Source organism: Haemaphysalis longicornis, unplaced genomic scaffold, assembly GCF_048455015.1.
Source record: "Haemaphysalis longicornis isolate Haplotype H1 unplaced genomic scaffold, Haemaphysalis longicornis Haplotype H1 scaffold_1, whole genome shotgun sequence".
In the NCBI taxonomy this organism is placed as follows: domain Eukaryota; kingdom Metazoa; phylum Arthropoda; class Arachnida; order Ixodida; family Ixodidae; genus Haemaphysalis; species Haemaphysalis longicornis.
This window is the reverse complement of record NW_027526203.1, coordinates 102,367,520-102,391,438: the sequence shown is the minus strand read 5'-3', so window position 1 is coordinate 102,391,438 and position 23,919 is coordinate 102,367,520. Positions and strand designations below refer to the sequence as shown.

The 23,919-nt window shown below is 47.8% G+C and overlaps 1 protein-coding gene and 1 non-coding gene across 4 annotated transcripts in view; one reads left to right on the top strand and one right to left on the bottom strand.

Annotated features, from left to right (window-relative positions):
• Positions 1-488: 488 nt before the first annotated feature.
• The window catches only part of LOC144165157 (kunitz-type serine protease inhibitor bitisilin-3-like), a 169,691-nt gene continuing 146,260 nt past the window's right edge, over positions 489-23,919 (bottom strand). For all 3 annotated transcript variants that reach the window (XR_013321394.1, XM_077695265.1, XM_077695270.1), the window contains exon 6: positions 489-602. The gene's annotated coding sequence lies outside the window, so the exon portion shown is untranslated. The remainder of the gene's footprint in view (positions 603-23,919) is intronic.
• On the top strand, positions 4,816-4,888 carry Trnat-agu (transfer RNA threonine (anticodon AGU)). The gene has a single exon. It is a non-coding gene; the product is annotated as a tRNA-Thr (tRNA).

Below are 23,919 nucleotides of genomic sequence, written 5' to 3'. Positions count from 1 at the left end.
TAGGTTCAAGCTATCGCCAGTGGCTATTGCTGAACGTCACAGTACTTTTGAGGATGTTATCAGGGTAGTAAACACCGTAGTTTGAAGGGGAATAACGTAATGCCGCGTTGCGGAACATCGCTTTGAGTGAATTCATCTCTAATATTCTTGCAGAATGCTGATGTCTTGTACAAAGGGGAAGTTTTGTTTTCCAACTCTGCTCACCTTGCGGATAATCGCGCAAAGAGTTAGGACGCATCTCCTGCACCTTTCAGTGGCATCAAATCAACAACCAATTTGTAATAATTTGTTTTGCTTGTAATTAGGTAAGTCTAAGCTTTGTTAAAGTGGCTGAATTATCTGAAAGCAATAATGACAGCAATATTAAACAACAATAATTGTTGACAAGAATAATTGCTGACAACAATAGTGAGGGATTGTCGTTGACGGTCACCATGGCTATCATTGGTATGCCGGCCACCATCATCGATGGCGTTACCCTACGTTTCTTTGTGTTCCTTCGGATGTGCAGTTTTTATTGTCTCAAAGAAATATGTCCTCATATTCGAAGGCCTCCGTTTGTGTGAGACGAATTCGGCATGCTCCTGGAGAAGAATGGAACCCTGGAAATGAAAAACGAGCGAGAGGTTCATCCCACTTTTGAACTGAGGACGACATAGTGTGGGACTTAAAAGTACCCCGACTCGTTAAAGGATAGGAAACACAGAATATCACGAATTTTAAAGCAAGTTCGTCAGTACCTGGAAGCTCAAATGCTCGCTAATTACCTCGTCACCGCTGCACACACGTCACCCATGCAATGCGATTTGCTGCTGATTGCCAGTGATGACGAAGAATTTAATTTATGTTTACTTAGTGCCACAAGCTCTTTTTCACGTCAAGATATCGATCTTCAGTGGGAACAATATGCGCGCTATATTCCTGGACGTGCTGCCGCTATTTATATTTTATTCGATTTCGCTTTAGGGCACATGGCACAGAAACATACAGAGGACGCACTAACGACGTGGATAGCACAAGCAACTTGCGCTCGTGTTTTGGTGCCTTGTAACCTCCTTACTGGCGCTATGTGCATATGTCACTCTAAATCAACCGAAGCTGAGTATTGCGCTGGTGCATTTCACATGGGGAAAGTGTGCTTCTTTTGAACCTTGGAAAGCCGAGCAATTTGTAACGCATTCATAATTTTAGTCACTATGTCCTATTTTCAAGGAATATCGCCATATTTCTTTCCCCTTTTAATTACTTTATTTGTAATTTTCCACACACCGAATATACTCACGAATTGAATTACGTTTCGTACCTAACTACTATTACTGCTCCATTTTATTTTTAAAGCACGGGTTCTATGACTTTATTTAACCCTCAGTGATATTTTATGATGGATTCCATCATACAAATCTTACGTATCGGCTGTCTTGCACGTGCCGAAATAACCGGTTATATAAAAAGCAGTTGCTTAGGGTTGCAAGGCACAAGCTTCAAGATGATCCCTCAAAAGTGAAATATTTGCCTGATACTTCCTGAATTACAATATGCGTGCATTGTGTGGAACCTTAACACTAAATGTAATACTGATGCTTTAACAAAAATCAGTGAAGGGCCGTTCGTTTTATTTTTTCTGTGTACAAATTGGATTCTATGTTCACTAACATTATTCTGCTTAATGGCACGTGAAACCAGGAAGTCACGATGCAGATTCTAATGACTGAAATTTTATTACCAACAAAATAACTACTTTATGATAGAAATTAACTAGATGAGGCTTTGACCATATTATAACCCGACTAGGCGATGGGTAGACATCAGCCAGTATTATAAAACGAAAAGACGCTGACCATTACTTTGTGACGCTTACGGTACGCATGGACTATGGCGATAATTCTGACGAAAAGAAAATTAAAGAAATTGCACTTGTGAGTAATGTAAAGGTTGACAAGCTCATAGCTGAGTAACACTGGAACAATTGCATAGGTTTGGACCATACGAAGGCGTATAATGAACTCGCTACAAAATTACAGCGCATATATAAGTCAAGCCCAAGAATGGTAACGATTAAACAAAGAAAGAAAGATAAACCATGGTTAACTAAAGAAATAATGGAGTTAAGATTTCTTAAGAAACATTTGTACCACTGAAGTAAGGCTAACACAGCTGATGAGATTTTAAAACAAGAATCGAGGCAAATGAGAAATACACTTACTGCCAAAATAAGGCTGGCCAATAACAATTAATATAAAAACGAACTAACTAGCTCCCAAAAGGATATAAGAAAATCATGGCAATTAGTGAATTCCTTAACGGACAGAAAGCAAAAAAACTGGCGCAGACGAGGTTCTTACGATCAACTTCCCCGAAAGACAAGCTGACGAATTCGCCAATGAATTCAACAATTGTTTTGGGGACACGGCCAGACAATTAGGAAGTCACAGTGTCATAAAACACTCACAGGTATACAGTCCTAAATGTAACATGCGTTCAGCATATCTACATGAAATAACGGAGCACGAAATATGGCAGGTCACTAGAACATTTCGTACTAACAGAATGCCAGGTTATGATTGAATCCGAATTTGAGACCTGGTTGTGCGTTTCAAAAAGCTGAAAGCATTGCTTGTGTACATTTTTTTTAAATACTAGAACCAGGGAAAATTCCGAAAGGAATGAAAATTTCATTGATTAAACCTGTCTTCAAACTGGGCCCATTGCTATATTGTACTGCGTGGCCTGTATAGTGGAGAGAGCTATTTATGAGCGCATGATCTCCTTTAGCGAGGAATTTCAGCTTCTGTAGCATGCACAACATGGCTTTCGTACAGGGAGCAGTATCATTACATTAATAGAGGAATTTGCAGATTGTGTAAACGAAGTAATTTATAGTAATAATATAGCCTTTGGATTATTTATAGACCTTAAGAAAGCATTCGAGACCATACACCTCAGTATTATCATTATCATTGATCGGATTTCGCGGCATACATACAAATTTGCTTAAAGATAACTTGAAGACCGTTACCGACCTCTTAGCATCAACAATACTAATAGTAATGGTTTACATCTCCGATACGGCGTACCTCACGACTCTATCCTGGGAACATTACATTTTAAGGTGTACGTGAATGATATCTCAGAAGTTAAGCTGCATTCTAAGATCTATCAATACCCTGATGATGCAGCCCTTGTAATAGCGGGAAAAAACGTATCCGAGGGAGCGGCATCATTGAAGAAGTTATAAATAAACTATGTGGCCTAGTTTGAAGACAAACACATCTACATTAACAAAGACGAAACCAGCTTATTTGTTTTCACAGTCCGCATCGAAAAGTGGAAGTCTGTGTCCCTTTGTGTTTACATAATAATCTATGTAGAAAATGCAAATGGGTAGTATGAATTGTTCGACAAAAGTAATGTACCAGGGCCTAACATTCGATGATACAGTTTCAAGGACCAGCCGTATTGAACACCTCGCTGCTCGAAAAAGGCACGTTTGTGCGTTAGTATATAAAATAAGGTCTGTATGTGACGGGAAATTGCGTAAAATTATATACTAAACATTGCGGGAATCGATATTGCGGTGTGGTGTCTCAATATTAGCTTCTCCGCAGCTTCTCCGTATAAATATTAGCTTCTCCTTATAAACTAAGCATATGCAACAAAATACCAAAAATATAACATATTGCACAAGAGAATTCTCTGATGACACAACGAAGCTTATGGCAGCGCACTCAGTTTTCAGCGGACAGCAGCTATTTTTGTCAGTAAAAATTACAAAAAAATTTCTCAAATGACTTTAAAGTAAAGAATATGAAAATCCGAAACATTTGCAAAACTCAACTGTATAAAATTCCAAAAGTTTACACCACCTACGGCAAAAAAAAACTAGCGGATTTGCAATTTTACTTGAATAAATGGCCGAACGACGCTCAAGTAGTCTCTATGAATGGCGCTAGAGTGTTAATCCATGCTTCGATTTCCGAACATATCGCCTAAACAAACGTGACTGCTGAAGACATTATTGTGAATGTGCGTACGTATATATATACTGAAATAGGATTTGGCAGTCAAGAAAACCTCGGAAAAGAAAGGGGAGGATGTGGTAGGTCATTGAAACAGATAAAGAATTTGGAAGAAAGAAAGTGGAGAAAAAATGCCCGCCAGGTGAAATGCGAACCCACGATCTCCACAATACCGGTCTGGTGCGATCACCACTACGCTACCGGCGGGGTGATTTTCGCCTCCACTTTCTGGGGTATTTATGTTTAGGTATTTTTGTTTCCTGTGCTTGGGGGTGGTAGCCACCGCCACTCGGACTACTCGGGGTGAAGGGGACCTTCTTTTGGATCCGAACCCACGACCTCCAGAATACCGGTCTGGTGCGATCACCACTACGCTACCGGCGGGGCGATTTTCCCCTCCACTTTCTGGGGTATTTATGTGTAGGTATTTTTGTTTCCTGTGTTTGGGTGTTGTAGACAGCGCCACTCGGACTACTCGGGGTGAAGGGGACCTTACGCCACCGGCGGGGCGATTTGCCCCTCCACTTTCTGGAGTACTTACGTTTAGGTATTTTTGTTTCCTGTGCTTGGGGTGGTATCCATAGCCACTCGGACTACTCGGGGTGAAGGGGACCTCTAAGGTCCCCTTCACCCCGAGTAGTCCTACTGGCGCTGGCTACTACCCCCAAGCACAGGAAACAAAAATACCAGGTCCCCTTCACCGCGAGTAGTCCGAGTGGCGCTGGCTACCACCCCCAAGCACAGGAAACAAAAATACCTAAACATAAGTACCCCAGAAAGTGTAGGGGAAAATCACCATGCCGGTAGCGTAGTGGTTATCGCACCAGACCAGTATTCTGGAGGTCGTGGGTTCGGATCCCACCTGGAGGGCATTTTTTCTCCACTTTCTTTTCAAGTTCTTTATCTGTTTCAATGACCTACCACATCCCCCCCTTTCCTGTAGGAGGTTTTCTTGACTGCCAACTCTTATTTCTGTGTTATTTTCAACGAGCCCCTCATTTCCTATTCTGATTCGCTACATGCATAGCGAGGGCCTCTGTTCAGGCAGTCTTGGTGCCATAGGGAGCTTAAAAGGGTTCAACGCTGGTCGACCACTCTCGACATGTAGTAGACACTCGAGTCACGGCCCGGGGGTTAAAAAGAAGGTCCCCTTCACCCCGAGTAGTCCGAGTGGCGCTGGCTACCACCCCCAAGCACAGAAAACAAAAATACCTAAACATAAATACCCCAGAAAGTGGAGGGGGAAATCGCCCCGCCGGTAGCGTAGTGGTGATCCCACCAGACCGGTATTCTGGAGGTCGTGGGTTCGGATCCCACTTGGCGGGCATTTTTTCTCCGCTTCCTTTCTTTCTTTCCAAATTGTTTATCTGTTTCAATGACCTACCACATCCTCCCCTTTGCATTCCGAGGTTTTCTTGACTGCCAACTCTTATTTCTGTGTTATTTCAACGATCCCCTCATTTCCTATTCTGATTCGCTACGTGTATATATATATATATATATATATATATATATATATATATATATATATATATATATATATATATATATATATACTTGAGGAAATGGTAGACGCACGATTAAAAACAAAAACAGTGGTTTACTGACGTTTCGACTGCGGGACCAGTCTTCATCTTGAGTAACACACAACGTTGGAGCACGCACGCTTATATAGGTGCAGAGGGTGTGCTGCAGTGTACCCTTTTTTTAACAACATTGGCGGGTTTGGGGCGAGGGAACCGGGAAGGGAGGGCATTATACATGTGGCACTATACATGATGACAAACTCTTTTCTAAAAAGCCCAGCAATATTCAACTTCATCCATTAAAAAAAAGAAAAAAAAACAGGGTAGGGAGCTGTTCAAATACACTTTTCATACGGATTACACGAATAAATGGATGGTGCAGGGAACGTCTCGACACACGAAATGCAACGTACACGAACAACAAATAAATACAGAACAGGAGCCGCCGGTGACGCATCCATTCCTGAAAACACCAATTACCGGCGGCGTGGGGAATGTCAGGGCACTTTACAAGTTCACAGAAGTCACAGAAGAGCGCACGTGCCAGCAACGCAACCAATTATTTAGCCAGGTAGGAAGTAACTAGGTGTGTCCTGCGTGGAAGCAACTATTGAATCGGTAGCCAGTAAGGGTCAACAAGTTTCTGTGTATACAATAAAAGCATGTCACAGCATGATGGAGGCATGCAAAGAAGTGAGTAATGATTGACAGTCCAAGAAGCGGAGGGGTGGGGATCCGCGCAACATGGAACAAGATGGTGAGTGACCGCGCGGACGGCGCGTTCGCAATAGCGAATTTAACCCCCCAAAGGGGGCTGCCAACCACGGGAGCGGAGGCGTACTGGGAATGCAGCTTCTATTCTACGAAAAAAAGGGGAGACAGACAAGGGTGGGGAGCGGGGGGGGGGGGGGGAAACGTGTGGTGGGTGACAGTGTTCGGTAGGGCGAATGAAACAAACAAAAAAAAAACGGTGAAAGGAAAGCAGTGAAAATGGCTTAGGTACCCACCAAAGACGATAATTTCCCCAAACTATCATTAATGCCTGAAGATGCGGATTTGAACTTATAAATGAGATACGATTCGCGGATTAGTCGATCATGGTGAGAGCGAAACCCAGATTCTAATATCGTGGCTCTCAGGTGGTCAAAAGAGTGCCCAGGAGGGTTAACGTGTTTTGACAACGGGAGAGATGGCAGAGTTTTGGAATGTGACTTGTGATTAATAAACCTAGATATGAACGACTTTTGTGTTTGCCCGATGTATTGTAGGTGGCACACCGTACACTCGAGCAAATATACCACATTGGAACTATCACAGTTCAGGTTTCCTTTGATTTTTAGACGAAAGTCAGAGGCTGAACTGACCGCGGTATCCGTTGTGGACATGTGCGTGCATATTTGACATCGAGGCTTCCCGCAAGGACTGCATCCGCCGGTCGTTTGAGTCCTTATTTTGGATGAGGTCAGGACATCCCTAATGTTTTTGTTTCTCCTGTACACAACCCGTGGGGGTTCGGTAAAAATATGTTTTAGGCGCTCACTTTGGGTAAGAATGTTATAATGCTTTTTTAGTATAGACGAGACTTTGGGAACAGATGCGGAATATGTTAAGACCAAGTTCGTTTGTGGTTTGTCGTGGGAGGTTTTGGTGCCTCTGAGAATGTCTAAGCGATTCAGGTTTCGTGCTCTGTCTATAGCGTTGTCAATTATTTCAACGGGATATTTTTGCTTCAAAAGTGCACTGCGTAGCTCCTTACAATTATCATTGAAGTCCTCTTCCTTTGAGCAAATTCAACGAAAACGATGAGCTTGGCTATAGGGAATTCCGGTTTTGCAGTGTTTGACGTGACTGCTTTGAAAATGTAGGTACTGTTGCTTGTCGGTCGGTTTTCGGTACAGTTTAGTGATCAGTTTGCCCTCTGACACGGTGACGTTTACGTCAAGAAAACTAACAGTAGACGGGGAGTATTGGTAAGAAAAAGAAATGGAGGGATGCGCAGAGTTGAACGCGTCTATGAAGGTTATCAGGTTCGTCTGCCCGTGGGTCCAAATCAGGAATACATCATCAATGAAACGCTTATAATAGAGTGGCTTTAAGCTCTGGCTATTCAGAAATTCACCCTCTAGGACGCCCATAAAAATAAATGCATAGTTTGGCCCTACGCGTGTTGCCATAGATGTGCCACTTATTTGGACGTAGTGTTTTCCATCGAACTCAAAATTGTTAAGCTCTAGAATTAGCCGAAGAAGAGTGCTTAATGTAGAGCCATCAACAAGTTTGTCAAAGGTTGCTTCTCTGTAAGCGTGAGTTACTGCTCGGATTCCATCGTCGTGCGGAATATTTGTGTAGAGTGACGCAACATCCATTGTAACCAGGAGGGAATTGCTGGGAATATCCAAATCTAAAACGTCCGAAAGAAAGTAGTTAGTATCTTTAATGTAGGAAGGAAAACTAGGCGGTATGATGCTAATTATCGAGTCCACGTACCGCGAATGGTGTTCCGTGACGGTTCCTATCCCCGCTACGATTGGGCGGCCGCGATTATCTTTTTTGTGGATTTTTGGCAGCAGGTAAAACCTGCCATCTACAGGATTAAGCGGAACAAGTGAATGGGCGGTTCTTTCTGCCATTACTCCATCCTTCACCAATTGAGTGAGATGTTCTTTAACGGTTTCTTTAAAGTCGGCTGTAGGATCATTTTCGAGTGGTTTGTAGAATGACGAGTCTGATAGCTGCCTTTGTGCTTCTTTAACGTAGTCAACCTGGTTAAGTATTACTATTGCACCACCTTTGTCAGCTGGTTTAATTACAATATCAGCGCGGTGAGAGAGGGTTTCTAATGAACTTTTTTCACTGATGGAGAGGTTATGGCGGAAGGTAGACTGCTTTTTGTAAGCTTCAATGATGTCTTGTTGCACAGCTTTGATATACATATCTAAGCACCCGTCCCGCTGGGGGGGGTGGTGTCCAGTGTTGAGGGCTTGGAAGCAATTTATCAGTGTCACTACATGTTTCGCGGTCATGAAAGTATTCCTTCAACCTCATGGTACGGGCAAAATTTTCCAGATCTTTAAAAAGCAGGTATTCGGAAAAACCCCCTGTTGTTGGGCAAAAACTCAAACCCCTAGAAAGTATGCTAAATCGGCGTTGGACAAAACCGCATCTGACAAGTTGACTATGTTACTACTCTCGACATCTTCTTGCTGTGTGACTGGTAAGGTGCTAACAGGGGACCCGTCTGGTTTAGTGATAACATTATCACGCGAGAATTTTTTCGCCTTGACATGAGACAGCTTATTTCGAACCTTTAATTCGTGCGAGGCCAATGACTCGATCTCATGTTTGTTGAGATGGGGAAAGAGAAGTTTTTCGTTCCTTACCAAAAGTTCAAAATTTGTCTGGTAGTGATCGATAATTATGCGTATCAAGTCCAATGAAGCGGATTTGAGCACACTGTCCCACTTTTCCTTATTTGCAGGCGACAACTCAGATGTGGCTGGTTTTAATTCTATTGCAAGACCTTTGGGCACAATGGAGGAATTGAGGTACTGTTTAAGAGTGCAGGCATGCATCTCATATCGGACACGTTTGTCGGTTAGTTTTCTGGCATCTAAAAATTTCCTAGAGACATTATGGTTGGTTGCGTTACCGGCATCAGTAGGGCACAGTCAATCCTTGCGGCCGGCTCGAACAAGCCGGCTCGAACTGCCGGCTTGTTCGAGCCGGCTCGAACAAGCTGCAGTGGAAGGCACCGCAGGGGCAGCGGCCGAGGCGGCGTAGCTGCGCGGCGGTGATGTTGAGGCCTGAAGGGACGGCTCCGCCGGCGCGGAGTTGGTCGGCCAGGCCGAAGACCAGGTTGTAGACGGGCCCCTCCTGCTGAGGCACATGCCATGGAGGTGGCTGGCCATGAGAGCGACGCCTTCGAAGCTGGGGGGAAGGCCGTCTGCTGCAAGAACTCGTGCCGCAGGATGGAACTGCAGCTCGTGGTCAATGTAGAACAGCGTTCTTGATCGTCGGCAGTAGTTCCGGAGAAGCCGATTGAAGAACGACGCCTCTCTGTTGCACCGTCCAACAAACCGGTAGTTTCGGATCCTGAGGCGGCGGTTCGTGCTTCTTCATAAAAAAGATAATCGCGGCCGCCCAATCGTCGCGGGGATAGGCACCGTCACGGAACACCTTTCGCGGTACGTGGACTCGATTATTAGCATCATACCGCCTAGTTTTCCTTCCTACATTAAAGATACTAACCACTTCCTTTCGGACGTTTTAGATTTGGATATTCCCAGCAATTTCCTCCTGGTTACAATGGATGTTGCGTCACTCTACACAAATATTCCGCACGACGATGGAATCCGAGCAGTAACTCACGCTTACAGAGAAGCAACCTTTGACAAACTTGTTGATGGCTCTACACTAAGCACTCTTCTTCGGCTAATTCTAGAGCTTAACAATTTTGAGTTCGATGGAAAACACTACGTCCAAATAAGTGGCACATCTATGGGAACACGCGTAGGGCCAAACTATGCCAATATTTTTATGGGTGTCCTAGAGGGTGAATTTCTGAATAGCCAGAGCTTAAAGCCACTCTATTATAAGCGTTTCATTGATGATGTATTCCTGATTTGGACCCACGGGCAGACGAACCTGATAACCTTCATAGACGCGTTCAACTCTGCGCGTCCCTCCATTTCTTTTTCTTACCAATACTCCCCGTCTACTGTTAATTTTCTTGACGTAAACGTCACCGTGTCAGAGGGCAAACTGATCACTAAACTGTACCGAAAACCGACCGACAAGCAACAGTACCTACATTTTCAAAGCAGTCACGTCAAACACTGCAAAACCGGAATTCCCTATAGCCAAGCTCATCGTTTTCGTCGAATTTGCTCAAAGGAAGAGGACTTCAATGATAATTGTAAGGAGCTACGCAGTGCACTTTTGAAGCAAAAATATCCCGTTGAAATAATTGACAACGCTATAGACAGAGCACGAAACCTGAATCGCTTAGACATTCTCAGAGGCCCCAAAACCTCCCACGACAAACCACAAACGAACTTGGTCTTAACACATTGCGCATCTGTTCCCAAAGTCTCGTCTATACTAAAAAAGCACTATCACATTCTTACTCAAAGTGAGCGCCTAAAACATATTTTTACCGAACCCCCACGGGTTGTGTACAGGAGAAACAAAAACATTAGGGATGTCCTGACCTCATCCAAAATAAGGACTCAAACGACCGGCGGATGCAGTCCTTGCGGGAAGCCTCGATGTCAAATATGCACGCACATGTCCACAACGGATACCGCGGTCAGTTCAGCCTCTGACTTTCGTCTAAAAATCAAAGGAAACCTGAACTGTGATAGTTCCAATGTGGTATATTTGCTCGAGTGTACGGTGTGCCACCTACAATACATCGGGCAAACAAAAAAGTCGTTCATATCTAGGTTTATTAATCACAAGTCACATTCCAAAACTCTGCCATCTCTCCCGTTGTCAAAACACGTTAACCCTCCTGGGCACTCTTTTGACCACCTGAGAGCCACGATATTAGAATCTGGGTTTCGCTCTCACCATGATCGACTAATCCGCGAATCGTATCTCATTTATAAGTTCAAATCCGCATCTTCAGGCATTAATGATAGTTTGGGGAAATTATCGTCTTTGGTGGGTACCTAAGCCATTTTCACTGCTTTCCTTTCACCGTTTTTTTTTGTTTGTTTCATTCGCCCTACCGAACACTGTCACCCACCACACGTTTCCCCCCCCCCCCCCCGCTCCCCACCCTTGTCTGTCTCCCCTTTTTTTCGTAGAATAGAAGCTGCATTCCCAGTACGCCTCCGCTCCCGTGGTTGGCAGCCCCCTTTGGGGGGTTAAATTCGCTATTGCGAACGCGCCGTCCGCGCGGTCACTCACCATCTTGTTCCATGTTGCGCGGATCCCCACCCCTCCGCTTCTTGGACTGTCAATCATTACTCACTTCTTTGCATGCCTCCATCATGCTGTGACATGCTTTTATTGTATACACAGAAACTTGTTGACCCTTACTGGCTACCGATTCAATAGTTGCTTCCACGCAGGACACACCTAGTTACTTCCTACCTGGCTAAATAATTGGTTGCGTTGCTGGCACGTGCGCTCTTCTGTGACTTCTTTGAACTTGTAAAGTGCCCTGACATTCCCCACGCCGCCGGTAATTGGTGTTTTCAGGAATGGATGCGTCACCGGCGGCTTCTGTTCTGTATTTATTTGTTGTTCGTGTACGTTGCATTTCGTGTGTCGAGACGTTCCCTGCACCATCCATTTATTCGTGTAATCCGTATGAAAAGTGTATTTGAACAGCTCCCTACCCTGTTTTTTTTTTAATGGATGAAGTTGAATATTGCTGGGCTTTTTAGAAAAGAGTTTGTCATCATGTATAGTGCCACATGTATAATGCCCTCCCTTCCCTGTTCCCTCGTCCCAAACCCGCCAATGTTGTTAAAAAAAAGGGTACACTGCAGCACACCCTCTGCACCTATATAAGCGTGCGTGCTCCAACGTTGTATGTTACTCAAGATGAAGATTGGTCCCGCAGTCGAAACGTGAGTAAACCACTGTTTTTGTTTTTAATCGTGCGTCTACCATTTCCTCAAGTATTTTTTCTGGCTCCTCGAGAAGTTTTCGTTTTCTGATTATATATATATATATATATATATATATATATATATATATATATATATATATATATATATATATAGTTAAGAGAAAAGGTTCCTGGCTATGAGATTAGCTGTGCGATAGAGAAGTCAAACTGAAAATCGTAACAACATTTGTTATAACGTTTCGACCGGGGACCGATCTTTCTCAAAGACACAAATAGTGCAGATCAGTTGGGTTTAAATACATTTGAGTGGTGGGTGGAGCAAGCTTATGTATCAACCGAAACGTAGGCTCTACGCGACACAGAAGTATGTGAGTCCCCAGAACGCAAGGGGGGGGGGAAGCGTTGAAGTAGTGCGGGGAACAGAGGGGAAAGGGGGGCGTAATCAAGGCAGGCGAGGTTATAGGATATGGCACTGAAGTCACCAGGGGAAAGCAAGAAAGTGAGGGACTAAGGAGGGGTCGTTTCCTGCTCGTTTCCTGCTCGTTTCATAACTGGAAATTGACCGGTTGGGAGAAAAAGAGTGGGGGAGACCACAGTTAATTACGGACGCCTAGTGCAAGCGTTAACACACTCACACACACAAACACACACACACACACAAAAAAGAAGGAGGAGGAAGGAAGCAAGAGGGGGATTGAGACAAGAGATGGGGGGCTTTAGCGGGAGGGGTGCGAGAACCGCAGCGGAGGAAGGCGGGGATGAAAGAGGTTCAAAGAAAGCCTCAAAACGGCACGTGGTTTCACATGGGGTGAAAACGCGGAAGCGATTTCCTGCGTAAAAAGTGACGGCCGTCCACGAGGCGGACGCACAAAGGCAAGGTCATGCAATGCAAGGGCAATGCAATGCAAACTAACGCTAATTTAAGCTAGATCACATAAATACCGAAATATAAGTCGACATAAGGCTATATAACACATACAAAGAGGGAGATATACAGTGCCACATGAAGTTCTCGAAGAGCGTTCATGCAAGATCATATTGTTACAAGGCAGATAAGAATAAGCTGTCTATTTACAGATAATTACAGCTGACGGCCAAGAGACCAAAGCCAAGGAATCCAAAGCAGCTCGTGCCAGTCAGTTTCTGCGTGATCTCTACTTCGTCTCTCGGCTTGCTGTACGCGCCCACTGAGGAGGGACATACCCACAGGTGAAGTGTACGATGGGTGACCACCTGGTGGTCCAGTCCAATGCTATGTTTTTTTTGCGAGAGTTTGCCTTACGGCATAACAGTCATATATACAACATCACATTTGTGTCACGCAGAAACGTAAGCAGAGACCGGTACTGCGGGCCCCAGATCCACCGCTGTAGATCAGGGGGTCTCCCAGGATGGAGCCCTGTGCCTCGGAGGTGTTGCAGGCGAGAGGTTTGCAGGGCAGGGCATGTCCATAGAAGGTGGCTCGTGTCGGCTTCGGACGCAGGGACCGTACAAAAGGGACAGGTGTCCGCAAACGGTGAATGATAGCGGGCAGGCCAAGCATGGGTTACTGCTGGGGATAAGCCCACCGCAACTCGAAGCGTCCGCAGCAGCACCTCCTCCCAGCGAGCGAGCCCACTGGGGAGGTCAGTTCCACGCGGTGGAAGTAAAGCACGCGTGGCGCGGCGGAGGCTCTCCTTCTCCACCAGCAGTTCTTCTAGGGTGGACACTGGAAGAAGTAGTAGCGGCCGTGAAAGGTCTATACGGCGACAGGCGCGATCCGCCGCTATGTGGGCAGGAAGCATGTCCCGGCGAACGCACAAAACACGCACAGGGCATGGGTATGTGTCCAGGATCGCGTGAATACGTGCCGACATGCTGGTGCTACGCGCAACGCGACGTAAATCACGTATCGCTGTCATTGAGTCCGTGTAAATTTCCAGTTTCACGCCGGTAGTTACTGTCGATGCAAGTGCTTGGAGACAATCCCTAATAGCAGTAAGTTCTGCCAACAGGCTTGGTAGAGGTCGGAGGGTCTCGTAGGCGCAGCTCTGGTTTAATATTGGGTGAGAAGGACAAGCCAAGGCTGTGGTTAAGAGGGAGTCGTGTGCCCCGGCGTCCACAAAAGCCTGCATGACTCGTGCCCGGGCGCAGGCGCCCAGTGACCGACATGAAGTAGGGCTGCATCCGGAGGTTGATGAAGGCCAGATATTCAGACATGTAGCCTTGCCAGAGGTTTGTTGTCCGTCACCTGATGGTAGAGCCAGGGCGGCCTTGCGACGGAAAAGGCTGGCATCGTATTCGGCGGCTGGCCCATGTACGCGGCCAGAGCTGCCGCCTTTGGAACCAGCCCACGTTTCAGCAGGCGTGCGGAACGACGCTGATGAATGACTTCATCAAGCGTGTTTAGCTGGGCTTCGGCTTGTAGCGGTGGAATTGGTGTTATGCGAGGGAGGCCAGTAATGGTGCGCATGGTGGCCCTGTTGATGGCCTCAAGCCGAGCCCAGTCCGCTTGCGTCATGTGCTGGAACTGTGCCTGATACACAAGCCGTGGCTGTAGTACGGCGCGCACTAGGAGACGGGCAATCGTCCAGCAGGCCCCGCCAGACTTCTGCGAGATGCGGCGAACGAGGTGGAGCATCTGTCCGGCTTTCTGTCGAGCAGATCGTAGTCACTGAGCTGCTGACCCTGATGACGATATTTCTTGTCCGAGGACCCGAAGACGGTCAACCGCGGGGATGTCGTTCCCATTCAGTTGCAGTGAAATGGGAGACACAGCAAGGAGGCGGCGGCCCCAAGCGTTGGCCACGGGAAGTAAAGCAGTCTTCTCTTGCGAGAGAGTGAGGCCCCGCATACTCGCACCACCTCTGGCAGTCTGTTAGTGCTTGCTGGAGGCACTCGGCTTGTCGTGACAGGTCTGGATGCACTGACCACACCGTAATGTCATCCGCGTACATGAGGAAATATAGATCTCGGATTGAAGAAAGGTGCCAAGCTAGCGGCAACATCACGATGTTGAAAAGAAGCGGAGACAGAACAGACCCTTGTGGTACGCCTCGGACTGGTGTAAAGTGACCGGAACTTGCTCCGTTGATGCGGATGGAAAAAGAACGGTGTTGAAGGAAGTATCGGATGAAATCGCAGACTTTGTCTGGAAGGTGGAGGCCATTGAGAACTTGTAGGATGGCAGCGTGACTAACGTTGTCATACGCCTTGCATATGTCCATGGCTAGCACAGATCTCACACGGCGGCATCGGCCTCCAACTAAAACCATAGATTAGAGGTATTCCAACCCATCCTCAGTACCGAGATAGGGCCTGAATCCAATTTGCGCCGGGTGATACCATTGGAAGGTATCAAGCCACCACTGAAGCCGTGTTGCAAGCATTCGCTCTAAGAACTTGCACAGCGTCGATGTCAGGGCGATGGGGCGCAAGTTCTGAAGTACATGTGGTGGTTTCCCGGGCTTTGGAATGGGAACAATATCCGCCTGAAGCCAAGAGTCAGGTAGTTGACCGGAGAGCCACACCTGATTAACCGAGTCCAAAAGCGGCACGAGGGCTGGGTCGTCGATGTTCTTGTACACCTCGTAAGTTATGTCGTCGGGACCCGCAGCAGTCCGCTGTTTAGCGTGATCGATCGCTGCCAGGAATTCAGCCACTGTGAACGGTGCCTGAATTCCAAAAACGGCTTCATGAGTAGGCCGTAATCCAACATCGTTCGGCAGGGGCAACGGAGACGGCATGGCCACTGGGACAACATCAAATGCAGGAAACAAGGCCCGAGCAACGTCGGGGGCGAATTGTGCCGGAACCTTGTTTGACGCAATACAAGCGCTGGCAGCTGCATCCGGAGGGCGACTGGCGAAACGTGCGCCAGACAGACGCCGTTTAGGAAGATGGGCCTAGAGAGGCGCACCAGTCAAGCCAGCGCTGCCTCGACAGTCTTTTTTCGCGCCGTCTGGCAGCAGCGATAAGGCGCTGATACTGAAGCCTGGCCGGTATGGACGAAGGATCCCGGGCGGAAATTGAAATGTCGCGGGTGTTAAGTAGCATGACCCCCCCTCTGGCGGGGTAAGCACCGTCTCGGTGCACATTTGGAATTAGGCTTAGGGAGCAGGTGGGGCCATTGAGAAATAGGGCTTGAGGCGGCCGATGTGGACTAGTTGAGCTGCAGGGTCCAGTGACGGTGAGGACGAAGCAACGGGAACGATTTCCTATGTGACCGGTGTGACCATGCGCTTAATGCGGTAGGGGCCTTTGAAGCAAGGCAGCAGCTTTTCGGAAACTCCAATTCGGCGGCATGGCGTACTGACCAGGACCAAGGAGCCGGGCGTAAAATGGGCGGTGCGATGTTGCTGGTCATAGCGGTGCTTCTGAGCGGACTGGGAAGCCGAGAGCTTGGCACGGGCAACCTGGCGGGCTACATAAGCGTGAGCGACAGCATCACGAGCATATTCTGTAGCTAGAGGTGTAGCATCAGGAAGCAGGGTATCCAATGGAAGAGTGGGTTCGCAGCCGTAGAGAAGAAAGAATGGAGAATAGCCGGTGGTGTCATGGCGGGATGAGTTAAACGCGAACGTAAACATATGGCAAAGTGACGTCCCAATCCAGATGATCCGCGGAGACGTACATTGCGAGCATGTCGGTGATGGTATTGTTCAATCTTTCAGTCAATCCATTAGTCTGAGGATGGTAGGCGGTGGTTAGCTTGTGCTTTGTGCGACAAGAGCGGAGGAGGTCGTCAACAACCCGAGACAGGCAGTACCGGCCACGGTCGGTGAGGAGCTGACGGGGAGCACCGTGGTGTAGGATAACGTCGTGAAGCAAGAAATCAGCAATGTCTGTGGCACAACTGGTGGGAAGGGCACGCGTAATAGCGTAGCGGGTCGCATAATCGGTCGCGACAGCAATCCAGCGATTTCCTGAACGGGACAGAGGAAAAGGACCGAGTAGGTCCAAACCCACACGAAAGAAAGGTTCGGAAGGAATCTATGGGTTGAAGCGGTCAGGCTGGGCACAAGGAAGGGCGTTTCCGGCGCTGGCACAGGTCACATGTCGTGACATGGCGGCGGACTGAGCGGTTGAGTGCAGGCCAATAAAAGCGCTTACGCACACGGTCATAAGTTCGAGCGATGCCAAGGTGGCCAGCCGTCGGGTCGTCGTGCAGCTGGTGAAGGATGTCAGGCTGGAGGTGCTCAGGAACAAGGAGAAGCTCGGCAGGGCCGTCTGCGCGAAAGTTCCGCCGGAATAGTACGCCGTCACGGAGCAAAAATGCGTTTAATGCAGGGTCTGACGGCATGTTAGTGAGACGGTCAATGATCGACCGCAATGGTTTGTCGCGGCGCTGGTGGTCGGCGATGTTCATAAAGTCAGATAGTGCAAGGACGCAAGAATCGATGTCGTGGTCAGCTGTGTCCGGTTGGTCGACTGGTTGACGTGACAGGCAGTCGGCGTCGCTGTGGAGCCTGCCAGACTTGTAGGCCACGGAGTAGTCATACTCCTGAAGGCGCAAAGCCCAGCGACCAAGACGGCCTGTAGGATCTTTTAAGGAAGCGAGCCAGCATAGGGCATGGTGGTCAGTGACCGCGGAAAAAGGACGTCTGTATAAATATGGGCGAAATTTGTTGACGGCCCATGCAAGAGCCAGGCATTCCCGTTCGGTAAATGAATAGTTTCACTCGGAAGGTGACAAAAGGCGACTGGCGTACGCTATTACTCGTTCAAGGCCAGCGTGCTTCTGAACCAGTACGACACCGATGCCGTGGCCACTCGCGTCTATGTGGACTTTGGTCGGAGCGGAACCGTCAAAGTGCGCCAGAATAGGTGGATTTGTGAGACGGTCGACGAGGGTTGAAAAAGCGGAAGCTTGCTCAGGGCCAAAAAAAACAGGGTATCGTGCTTAAGCAAATCCGTGAGTGGCCTGGCAATTGCAGCGAAGTTCTTGACGACGCGGCGAAAGTAGGAGCAGAGCCCTACAAAGCTGCGAATGTCTTTCACAGATCGAGGAACAGGGAATTATTTTACTGCGCGGATTTTGTCTGGATCAGGTTGAACTGCGGTAGCGTCGACGAGGTGCCCAAGGATCTTGATTTAACGGCAGCCGAAGTGGCATTTTGACAAATTGAGCTGAAGTCCAGCTCTGCGAAAAACTGCCAGGACGTCAGAGAGGCAATGTAGGTGGGTCTCAAACGTGGGAGAAAAGAGAACGTCGTCCAGATAGCATAAGCATGTCGGCCATTTAAATCCATGAAGAAGCGAGTCCATCATTCTTTGGAATGTGGCTGACGCATTGCACAGACCAAATGGCATGACATTAAATTGGTACAGTCCGTCTGGTGTCACAAAAGCGGTCTTTTCTCGGTCCATGGCGTCAACTGCGATTTGCCAGTATCCGGATCTAAGGTCAATGGACGATAACTACGACGCGCCATACAGGCAATCGAGGGCGCCGTCAATGCGAGGAAGTGGGTAAACGTCCTTTTTAGTTATTTCGTTCAAATGTCTGTAATCGACACAAAATCGGCATGAGCCGTCTTTCTTTTTAATCAACACGACTAGTGACGCCCACGGACTGGAAGATGGCTCAATAACATCTTTTTCAACATCTTCTCTACTTCCTGCTGTATGACGGTACGTTCGGCGTGGGACACACGATATGGGCGGCGGCGAATAGGGGTCGCGTCACCAGTGTTAATGCGATGTGTCACACTAGACGTCTGGCCCAAAGGACGGTTGTCCAAGTCGAAAATGTCCCGATAGGACGCTAAAAGACATCGGAGCTCATGGGCTTGCGGATGTGGAAGGTCCGACGCCATCATCTTCATAAAACTACTGGTAGTCGGTGAACTGCCGCGTCGGCCGTCCCGTTCACCCTCAGAGGCGTCAGTGGTCACAGCGGAAAGCTCGCATTCGGCCAGGGGGATGAGTGTAGCCAGCGACATTCCCCGGGGAAGAACTTGGGTGGCGAAACCGAAGTTCGGAAATGGGAGGCCTATTTCGTTCGTCTCGACCGTCACAACTGTGTAAGGAAGCGTCACGTTACGTTCGAGGAGTTTATCGGTGACGGGAGAGACAAGGTATTCACCATCTGGGACTGGTGGGCGCGACGATAAAGGAACGTAGGTCATGGTCTTCGGTGTTAATCGAGTATGCTCGGTGCAGCAAAGCCGGTAAACAGGCTTGGTCTCATCAAGGGGCATGGTGGGCAGCTCAAGACGTAAAACCCCGCGGCGCAATCAATGAGGGCGGCGTGTCAGTCAGAAAGTCTAGTCCGATTATAATGTCGTACGGGCATGTGTCCAAGACGGTGAACAAGACAGGGATGTCTTTTCCGGCAATTACGACGCAGGCGGTGCACATTCCGGCTACGGTGGTCGTTCCTCCATCGGCGACTCGTACGGTGCGGCATACAGCAGGCGTCATAAGTTTGCGAAGAGTGCGGCGAAGGTTCCAACTCATTACCGAAATATTGGCGCCTGTGTCGACTAGCGCGCTAACAAGAACACCGTCAGCGTGAACGTCTATCAAATTGGGTTTCGTAATCGTAGTCAACAGAGGATTTTCAGGCCGGGTCGTTAATGCAGCATCACCTCCGGGAGCTGCACTGGCTAGTTTTCCGAGATAGAGGTTGAGAAAGTAGGCGGCGGGGTTTGGCGGTGGGGCTGCGGCGAACGCGACTGGCGACGCTGAGGTGAAGGCGAGCGGCTAGTGCGGTTGCGTCTTGTGTTGTCGGCGGCGAAGGAGGGCTGCTGAGGACCGGGAGGAAATCGTCGAGGGGGGTATTCGGAGTATCCGTTGTCGAAGAACCGTGGACGTGGAGATGACGACCAGCTGCTACGGCAGTAACAGGCGACAAGGCCAACGCGATGGCATTTGAAACAGATGGGACGGTCAACGGCTGTTCTCCATTCGCCAGGGCTGCGCCGTCAGAACCGTGATGGAACATCGTAGCGCGGCGGGACATCACTACGAGTAGAGGGTGCGCGGATCCCGTCGCAGGGATCGTAGCGTCCCAAGGCACAAACCAATTGAAGGCCCAGGGCAGCGATCTCGTCTCTAACGACGGCTTGAATGAGGGAAATCGTGGGGGGGTCCGGTCATGCGTGTAAGGAGAAGCAGCGGCTGGGGTCATAGCCTCGATCTCCCGTCGCACTATTTTGGTCAGGCTCTCAATCTCAGCCACCGTGCTTGGCGTCAGCGGTATGCGGGGTGGCAGCGTCACATCTCGACAAGACGAGGTTGCCGCCGTGTGAGGCAGTCGAGCAAAATGGTAGTCAATGCGAGGACATTTTGCCTCTTCAAACCGTCGGCATTCCTTAAGGATGGCATCAACGGTAGTGCAATCCTTACAGTTCAGCAGATGGAAGGCGTCATCTGCAATGCCTTTGAGTACGTGGCTCACCTTATCGGCTTCGGACATTTGCGAATCTACCTTTGAACAGAGGCCCAAAACATCTTGTATGTACGTGATGTAGGATTCGGTTGTCGACTGGGCACGGGATGGGAGCTGTTGCTTTGCGGCGAGCTGGAGTTCGACGGGTCAGCCGAATACTTCGCACAACTTCTCTTTGCACGCGTCCCAGCTGGTCAATGTGTGCTCATTTGTCTCAAACCAGGTGGTGACCGTTTTTTTTCAGAAGATAAGGCAGATTAGCCAGCATGATTGTGTCATCCCACCTTTTAAGGGCGCTGGCACGTTCAAACAAGCGGATCCATTCTTCCACGTCGGCACCATCCTCACCGGTAAAAAAGCCTGGGTCACGCAGCTGGGAAACGATGACGAGTGGCGCGGTGGCTGATGTCTCGGGGGGAGGAGGCATCGTTCCTCGACGAATGTGTCGCCCACTCCGAAGCTCCGTGGTAGGGTGTAGCTGCGCTGGTGACAGGCACAGGGAGGGAAGTCCGCAACCTCCACCAAAAGATGTTACGAGGCAGATGCGAATAAGCTGTCTATTTACAGATAATTACAGCTGAAGACCAAGAGACCAAAGCCAAGGAATTCAATGCAGCTCGTGCAGCCCGTTTCTGCGCGATCTCTTCTTCGTCTCTCGGCTTGCTGTACGCGCCCACTGATGAGGCACATACCCCTGGGTGAACTGTACGATGGGTTGACCACCTCGTGGTCCAGTTCAATGCTATGTGAAATGTTGCGGGTGTTACGTAGCAATATTACCAATAGCAATTGTTCAGTGCGAAAGGACACAGAATGATAATAACAAAAAAAAAAATAAAACAAAGGGTACAATGGTGAAATCTATGTACATTCGTGCCTATACGGTGCGCCAACAATACACAAGCAGTACCCTGACACAGTACACTATACAAAGATTTGAAAAAAGAGAGAAAAGAAGTAAAAAGCTTCTCTTTAAGAACAAAGTTTCTCAGTTGTTCGTTGCATCAGCCTTCTCCGGTGCCTGATTGGGCAAGCAAGACAATCGGCCTGTGTTTCCATTTATGCCGCTCAAGACAGTGTTAAACTTGTATATAAGGTACGATTCACGGGCTTCACGGTCATAATGCGTTTTGAAATTGGACTGATGCACCGTGGCTGTGAACGGGTGGAAGGGGTGGCCTAGATTACCTACATGTTTAGATAGGGGAAGGAGTGGTAGGGACTTTAAGTGTGCTCGGTGGTTGTTGATTCTCATTCTAAACGGATTCTCAGTTTGACCAACGTACTGGGCCTGGCATATGGTGCATTCAAGAAGGTAGATAATGTTTGCGCTGTCACAGTCAAAGTTTTCTCTTATCTGGAAAGAGAATGAAGACGTGGTGCTGGCGGCGACACAGGCTTTAGTTATCATGGGGCACAGTTTGCACCTAGGCTTATTGCAGGGTCCGCCGCCTGTGAAACGGGGTGTGTTGACCTTAGATGACGTTACAATATCTCTGATGTTCCTCGCACGTCAGTACACGACGCGGGGAGGCTCAGGGGAAACACTTCGCAACCTTTCGCTTTGAAGCAAAATGTTGTGGTGTTTTCTGAGTATGCCGCTTACGTTGGAGGACGAAGCGGCATATGTCAGAGAATAAGGTTGAGGGTCATATTCAAAGATTTGGCTTTTCAGTTGGTTATCAGGTGGCGGCGGTCCTGTTTTTGAGACTTCCTAGTGGCATCACTGATGACAGACGGTGGGTATTGTTGTCGTGTTAGGTCATTACTTTGTTGTTAACAGTTAGAGGCAAAATCAGCTGGGTCAGAGCATATCCTTCTAAAACGCAGAGGCCGACTGTATGGTATGCCGAGTTTACAGTGTTTAACGTGGTTGCTTTTGAAATGCAAGTATTGATGTCGGTCTGTTGGCTTCCTGTACACTGGGGTCACAAGCTTGTTGTCTGATATTCTCACTGAAACATAGAGAAAATTAATGGCAGATGCGGAATATGAGTGGGAGAATGAAATGTTCTCGTGGGCGTTGTTGAAAGCGGTCATAAATTGTAGAATTGCCTCTTCCCCATGGCACCAAATAAGAAAAATATGGTCAATGAACCTTCGATAGACGAGAGGCTGAAGCTGTGCGTTGCTTAGAAATTCGGACTCCAATGTGCCCATCAAAATATTAGCATAGCTCGGTCCTATTTTTGTTCCCATCGAGTTCCCGTCGATTTGCACATAGTGCTTATTGTCGAACTCAAAGTTGTTCAGCTCCAAGACAAGCTTTAAAAGCACGCCGAGAGTTTCACCATCAATTGAATTCTCTTGAAGAAGCATCATCGTACGCACGGATGACAGATCGGATGCCGTCCGGGTATGGAATATTTGTATAAAGCGAGGCAACGTCGAGAGTGACTAGCAGGCTATCTTCCGGTATAACTAGATCCATAATATCAGCCAGAAAATGGTTTGTATCCTTAACATACGAAGGTAGTGTGGGAGGAATGTCTTTGATTAAGCTATCAATAAAACTAGAGATCATTTCTCTTACCGTCCCTATACCAGAGATGACTGGTCTGCCTGGATTTCCTGCTTTATGTATTTTAGGCAACATATAAAATCGTCCTGGATCTGGACTTAAAACTTGAAGTGAGGCTGTAGTTTTTTCCGGAATTTTTTTGTCCTTGACGAGTGCCATCAGTGTCTGGCTTACCTTGTTCTTAAATTGCGAAGTCTGATCGGTGTCGGTTGGTTTATAGAAACAAGTATCGCTGAGCTGTCTTTCTGCCTCAGTGATGTAGTCCTGTTTATTCATAATAACAATTGCGCCACCTTTGTCGGCGAGTTTGATTGTAATGTCGGAGCGCTCGCTTAAACCTTTTAATGCATCTTGCTCTTTCTGTGAGAGATATGTGTGATTCGGTGATCGATTTTTACATTGAGCTAGAATGTCACGTTGTACCCCCTTGATGTAGATGTCTAAGCATTTGTCTCTGTGGGGGAGGAGTCCAATGGCGTAGTGATGGCAGCCTAGTGTCCATATTAGGGTCTTGTGATTTGCCATAGTAATATTCGCTGAGCCTAAGCGTTCGGGAGAAGTTCTCTAGATCCTTATAGAGTTGGAATTCGTCTAGTCTGCCTCTTGCAGGGCAAAAACTCAAGCGTCTTGATAGCACTCGTTCTTCGTCATCAGTGAGGGGGGTGTCGGAAAGATTTAGTATATGGCACTCTGTGAGCTGTGAGGGGTTCAGGTCAGGAATATTTTCGGGGGTTGCAGGTGAAGGAAAAAAAGACGTGCCTACTTTTTCAAGAGGGGAAGTTATGCCGTCCCGAAGCAGCTTTTTCTGTTTTGTTAGAATTACTTGGCTCTCTTTGTTTTCTGCAAGCACTTTTAAAAAGTTAATTTCATGGGGCGTCAAGTCCACCTGGTCAGTGAGT